This window comes from Schistocerca serialis, chromosome 3, assembly GCF_023864345.2.
Source record: "Schistocerca serialis cubense isolate TAMUIC-IGC-003099 chromosome 3, iqSchSeri2.2, whole genome shotgun sequence".
In the NCBI taxonomy this organism is placed as follows: domain Eukaryota; kingdom Metazoa; phylum Arthropoda; class Insecta; order Orthoptera; family Acrididae; genus Schistocerca; species Schistocerca serialis.
The window spans coordinates 788,653,490-788,660,629 of NC_064640.1; the positions used below are offsets into that span (position 1 = coordinate 788,653,490).

At 42.7% G+C, this 7,140-nt stretch overlaps 1 pseudogene; it reads left to right on the forward strand.

The window, feature by feature from the left end:
- Positions 1 to 5,153: 5,153 nt before the first annotated feature.
- Positions 5,154 to 5,270, forward strand: LOC126471698 (5S ribosomal RNA; annotated as a pseudogene).
- The last annotated feature ends 1,870 nt before the right edge of the window (positions 5,271 to 7,140 follow it).

Consider the following 7,140-nt stretch of genomic DNA (forward strand, 5'->3'; position numbering starts at 1 on the left):
GCTTGCTCAATATACGGATTGAATAACATCGGGGAGAGGCTACAACCCTGTATTACTCCCTTCCCAACAACTGCTTCCCTTTCATGTCCCTCGACTCTTATAACTGCCATCTGGTTTCTGTACAAATTGTAAATAGCCTTTCGCTCCCTGTATTTTACCCCTGCCACCTTCAGAATTTGAAAGAGAGTATTCCAGTCAACATAGTCAAAAGCTTTCTCTAAGTCTACAAATGCTAGAAACGTAGGTTTGCCTTTCCTTAATCTTTCTTCTAAGATAAGTCGTAAGGTCAGTATTGCCTCACGTGTTCCAATATTTTTACGGAATCCAAACTGATCTTGCCCGAGGTCGGCTTCTACTAGTTTTTCCATTCGTCTGTAAAGAATTCGTGTTGGAAGCTTTGAACCAAGGACCTCTCGTTCAGCAGCTGCTCACGCTACCACGGGACCATGACGCTCCTGATCTCCCTTTGTCCATGATGTTGTCTATGCGACCCGTGGACTACTCAGTTTGTATATTTTGCTTATTTTTTCACAGTTCCACACAACTTCTTCCTGTTTTCTCAATTGATATGTGTTCAGTTTATCAAGGCCTATCCACTGTGCCAACTTATAACTAAATCTGAGGGGGGTGCGATGGGGAGGTTCCCTTGTTAGAACTGGGTTTCCATCTGAGCTCTTGATGTTCATACAAGTGGTTTTCTTATCTCCAAAGGTCTCTTTAATTTTCCTGTAGGCAGTATCTATCTTACCCCTAGTGAGATAAGCCTCTACATCCTTACATTTGTCCTCTAGCCATCCCTGCTTAGCCATTTTGCACTTCCTGTCGATCTCATTTTTGAGACGTTTGTATTCCTTTTTGCCTGCTTCATTTACTGCATTTTTATATTTTCTCCTTTCATCAATTAAATTCAATATTTCTTCTGTTACCCAAGGATTTCTACTAGCCCTCGTCTTTTTACCTACTTGATCCTCTGCTGCCTTCACTACTTCATCCCTCAAAGCTACCCATTCTTCTTCTACTGTATTTCTTTCCCCCATTCCTGTCAATTGTTCCCTTATGCTCTCCCGGAAACTCTGTACAACCTCTGGTTCTTTCAGTTTATCCAGGTCCCATCTCCTTAAGTTACCACCTTGTTGCAGTTTCTTCAGTTTTAATCTACGGGTCATAACCAATAGATTGTGGTCAGAGTCCACATCTGCACCTGAAAATGTCTTACAATTTAAAACCTGGTTCCTAAATCTCTGTCTTACCATTATATAATCTATCTGATACCTTTTAGTATCTCCAGGGTCCTTCCATGTATACAACCTTCTTTCATGATTCTTAAACCAAGTGCTATGATTAAGTTGTGCTCTGTGCAGAATTCTACCAGGCGGCTTCCTCTTTCATTTCTTAGCCCCAATCCATATTCTCCTACTAAGATTCCTTCTCTCCCTTTTCCTACTACCGAATTCCAGTCACCCATGACTATTAAATTTTCGTCTCCCTTCACTACCTGAATAATTTCTTTTATTTCATCATACATTTCTTCAATTTATTCGTCATCTGCAGAGTTAGTTGGCATATAAACTTGTACTACTGTAGTAGGTGTGGGCTTCGTATCTATCTTGGCCACTATAATACGTTCACTATGCTGTTTGTAGTAGCTTACCCGCATTCCTATTTTCCTATTCATTATTAAACCTACTCCTGCATTACCCCTATTTGATTTTGTGTTTATAACCCTGTAGTCACCTGACCAGAAGTCTTGTTCCTCCTGCCACCGAACTTCATTAATTCCCACTATATATAACTTTAAACTATCCATTTCCCTTTTTAAATTTTCTAACCTCCCTGCCCGATTAAGTGATCTGACATTCCGCGCTCCGATCCGTAGAACGCCAGTTTTCTTTCTCCTGATAACGACATCCTCTTGAGTAGTCCCCGCCCGGAGATCCGAATGGGGGACTATTTTACCTCCGGAATAGTTTACCCAAGAGGACGCTATCATCATTTAATCATACAGTAAAGCTGCATGCCCTCCGGAAAACTTACGGCTGTAGTTTCCCCTTGCTTTCAGCCGTTCGTAGTACCAGCCCAGCAAGGCCGTTTTGGTTATTGTTACAAGGCCAGATCAGTCAATCATCCAGACTGTTGCCCTTGCAACTACTGAAAAGGATGCTGCCCCTCTTCAGGAACCACACGTTTGTCTGGCCTCTCTACAGATACCCCTCCGTTGTGGCTATCTGTATCGCTGAGGCACGCAAGCCTCCCCACCAACGGCAAGGTCTATGGTTCATGGGATACCACATATTAAGTGAAATTTATGAGAGAGATTGCTCAGCCATTTGAAATAAAAACTGGTGTAGGACAAAAGAACGGTTTATCGCCTTTACAACTTAACTGTAATTTAGGAACAAAGTTATAAGAAAACTACTTTATATGCAACTGTGAAGTGTGGATGTAATTTTTTTCTTTGTTTTGTATTCGCCGTTCCGAATTCGAAAGCCGACATGCAGAAACATCTTTGGTCATCGCTACTGCCTCGCTAGTTGCAACGTTTCATCTATCTACTCCACTTACAAAGGCGTGTAGACTGAGACATCTCGACCACAATGTGTGATCTAGCTGAAAATCACTCATCTGCGTGAGTATAATGTTTGGTTGTGCACTGTTCTGCATTTCATAACCGGTGTCCCTCATACCCGCACTATAATCGAAAGAAAAAATCCTGGTCATCACACTATTACGGGAAACGTAGAGTCAAACTAGTATTTAATCTTTTTTATTTTTGTTATGAAAGTAATTCCCAGTTCAAAACATCTCACACACAGAACTACTTATCACCAACAAGTTTAACACAAAATGACAAAAACAACAAAAAGACACTACACCCACATTGCTAACAAAGGAACATATGTGTTTCAGCATGCAGTCTGAGTAATTGTATTGAGTGAGATTTTTACTTTTCTGTAACGTTGTTGTTGTTGTTCTCTTCAGTCCTGATACTGGTTTGATGTAGCTCTCCATGCTACTCTATCCCGTGCAACCTTCTTCATCTACCAGTACTTACTGAAACCTATATCCTTCTGAATCTGCTGACTGTATTCATCTCTTGGTCTCCCTCTACGATTTTTACTCTCCACGCTGCCCTCCAATGCTAAATTTGTGATCCCTTGATGCCTCAGAACATGTCCTACCAACCGGTCCCTCCTTCTTGTCAAGTTGTGCCACAAACTCCTCTTTTCCCCAATTCTGTTCACTACCTCCTCATTTGTTATGTAATCTACCCATCTAATTTTCAGCATTCTTCTGTAGCACCACATTTCGAAAGCTTCTATTCTCTTCTTGTCCAAAATGTTTATAGTCCATGTTCACTTCCCTACATGGCTACACTCCATAAAAATACTTTCAGAAACGACTTCCTGACACTTAAATCTATACTCGATGTTAACAAATTTTTCTTCTTCAGAAACAGTTTCCTTACCATTGCCAGTCTACATTTTATATCCTCTCTTCTTCGACCATCATCAGTTATTTTACTCCCTAAATAGCAAAACTCCTTTACTACTTTAAGTGTCTCATTTCCTAATCTAATTCCCTCAGCATCACCCGATTTAATTCCACTACATTCCATTATCCTCGTTTTGCTTTTGTTGATGTTCATCTTATATCCTCCTTTCAAGACACTGTCCATTCCGTTCAACTGCTGTTCCAAGTCCTTTGCTGTCTCTGACAGAATTACAATGTCATCGGCGAACCTCCAAGTTTTTATTTCTTCTCCATGGATTTTAATACCTACTCCGAATTTTTCTTTTGTTTCCTTTACTGCTTGTTCAATATACAGATTGAATAACATCGCGGAGAGGCTACAACCCTGTCTCACTCCTTCCCAACCACTGCTTCTCATTCATGTCCCTCTTACACAGATTCATTTGCCGCTAGTTACAATCATTGTTATTGCCTTGGTCTTCAGTTGAAAGACTGCTTCGATGCAGCTCTCCACGATAGTCTACCTTGTTAAGCTGCTTCATAACAGCGTAACTGCTGCGGCCTACATTCTATTAACATTTTTTTCTGAATGCTGTAAAATGCCCCACTCCTTCGTCCCTGCTCACTTACCAATTTAATTATTTCCTACTGTCGCGGATGTGCCCTATCACGGGATACCTCCTAATCTCCCGTCAGACCTCCTCCGGTGCGGAGTAATGCAGCAACTCGACGTGGCATGGACTCAACAAGTCGTTGGATGTCTCCTGCAGAAATATTGAGCCATACTGCCTCTGTAGCCACAGTTTTTCAGCCGTCTAGGATCCAACCGATACGGTCACGAGCCCAGGAGAGGCGCTGCACGCGATAGCAAAGGCACTTGCGTCGGTTTTCTGCGACCGTAGCCCATTAACGCCAAATTTCGCCGCTCTGTCCAAACGGATACGTTCATCGTACATACCACATTGGTTGTTTCGGTTATTTCACGCAGTGTTGCTTGTCTGTTAGCACTGACAACTCTACGCAAACGCCGCTGCTCTGTTATCGTTATCTGAAGGCCATCAGCCACTGCGTCGTCCATGGTGAGAGGTAATATCTGAAATTTGGTATTCACTGCACACTCTTGACGCCGGCCGTGGTGGCCAAGCGGTTCAAGGCGCTACAGTCTGGAACCGTGCAACCGCTACGGTCGCAGGTTCGAATCCTGCCTCGGGCATGGATGTGTGTGATGTCCTTAGGTTAGTTAGGTTTAAGTAGTTCTAAGTTCTAGGGGACTGATGACCTTAGAAGTTAAGTCCCATAGTGCTCAGAGCCATTTGAACCACACTCTTGACACTGTGGATCTCGGAATATTGAATTCCATAACGATTTCCGGAAAGGAATGTCCCAGGCGTCTAGCTCCAACTACTATTCCGCGTTCAACGTCATAATTCCCGTCGTGTGGCCATAAACACTTCGGAAACTATTTCACTTGAATCACCTGAGTACAAATGACAGCTCCTCCAATGAACTGCCGTTTTATCCCTTGCGCACTTGATCCTATCGCCATCTATATACGTACATACCGCTATACTTTTGTCACCTCAGTGTATCCTTTCTTTTAGCCACGTTGTGCCTGAAAGGTCTCTTTCTCCCTTATTCGATTCAGTACACCTTCATTAATTATCTGTTCTACATACGTAATAGGCAACGGCCTTGCCGCAGTGGATACACCGGTTCCCGTGAGATCACCGAAGTTAAGCGCTGTTGGGCGGGGCCGGCACTTGGATGGGTGGCCATCCAGCCGCCATGCGCTGTTGCCATTTTTCGGGGTGCACTCAGCCTCGTGATGCCAATTGAGGAGCTACTCGACCGGTTAGTAGCGGCTTCGGCCAAAGAAAGTCATCATAACGACCGGGAGAGCTGTGTGCTGACCACACGCCCCTCCTATCCGCATCCTCAACTGAGGATAACACGGCGGTCGGATGGTCCCGATGGGCCACTTGTGGCCTGAAGACGGAGTGCTACATACGTAATCTTGGTCATTCTTATGTAGATCACATTTCTAAAGCTTCTATTCTCTTCTTGCCAACTGCTTGTCATATGCATTTAGCTTCTGTTCATGGCTACACTCCAATTACTTCAAAAAAATAGTTCCTAACATCTAAGTTTATAGTAGATTGTTTTACACATTTATCTCTTTCAGAAGATTTTTTCTTGTTGTTTTGATTCAGAATTGTACGTCCTCTATACTTCTGGCAGTTAGTCTGCAAACCCAACTGACAAAACCCCACTACTGCTTTTTGTAACTTATTTCATAATTTCATTCCCTCACAGTCATATCGTTTAACTCAGATAAACTCCATTACCCTTGTCTCACTTTCCTTGATGATCATCTTACTACTTGGTTTAAAGATACTACCCACTCCGATCGTCCGCAGCTCGTGGTCGTGCGGTAGCGATTTCGCTTCCCACGCCCGGGTTCCCGGGTTCGATTCCCGGCGGGGTCAGGGATTTTCTCTGCCTCGTGATGACTGGGTGTTGTGTGATGTCCTTAGGTTAGTTAGGTTTAAGGGGGCTGATGACCATAGACGTTAAGTCCCACAGTGCTCAGAACCATTTGAACCCACTCCGATCAACTGATATCCCAATCTTTCACTGTCTCTGATAGAATGAAAGCGTCGTTAGGAAACCTCAAAGACATATTTCTCCTCGTAGAATTTTGAATATTTGTCCACAGTTTCTCATGCTGACTTCTTCTCATTGAGAATGAATGGCATGTGGGCTAAGCTACAGTCCTGTGTCACTCCCTTCTGAACTGCTCCCGCCGTCTCACGTCCTAGGACAATGGGAACTGCGCTCTGGTTGCTCCACAAGTTACAGACAACCTGCCAGTGTCTTATTTTATACGTTTGTACGTCAGCGTCCACTGCTTGGTTGTCAGCAGTCGACAGTTTAAACAAGGTGGTGTGACAGACACTGGCCGTCTGGAATGCCAGAGATACGAGTCGTTTGGCGAGCAGTAAGGGCGGTGCAACCCAGCCACGGTCATAAATGGTGTCACAAAACAGCTGAACAAGTCACTTGTCAACACTGATTACCGAGCATCGTGACCTTTATTACATTTCGTACTAAAACTGATTTTAGTTACATCGGATTATACAAATGTGCTAGAATGCTTATTTCTCTACATATACACGTAATATGAATCAGCATTGTGTAACCCTGACTAGTTACGTTCTCCAAATTTATCATATGTGCTGATTTTACATGTAATTAATCAAGTAATAATTCACTTTGCCGTTTTTACAGACGAACATAATTTAAATACAGAGCAACGTAGGGAAATTCAGGAAATACCACTGAAAAGAGCACACAATGATTCTCAATATAAGCAAGCTTTCTGAATGTACACTTAATTATTATTTGATGTTTATTTAATTAAAATGATTAGCTAATGTGTGCTAAATAGTACTTGCATTGATTAATAAATAATCTTAGGTTTTTAGAACGACTTGTGGGGGCGGAAAGTGGCGGGCGAAGTTACGCGCTCCTGTCAAGACGTTAACTCGAATCTGAAAAGATTGTAAATGTGAAGAGACAGAGAAAGTACAAATACAGGATACTGAACGGGTAATTCAATAGATAAAGGGAGATAAAAATCGAATAGTCTTAGGGGTCTGGAATGCGGTT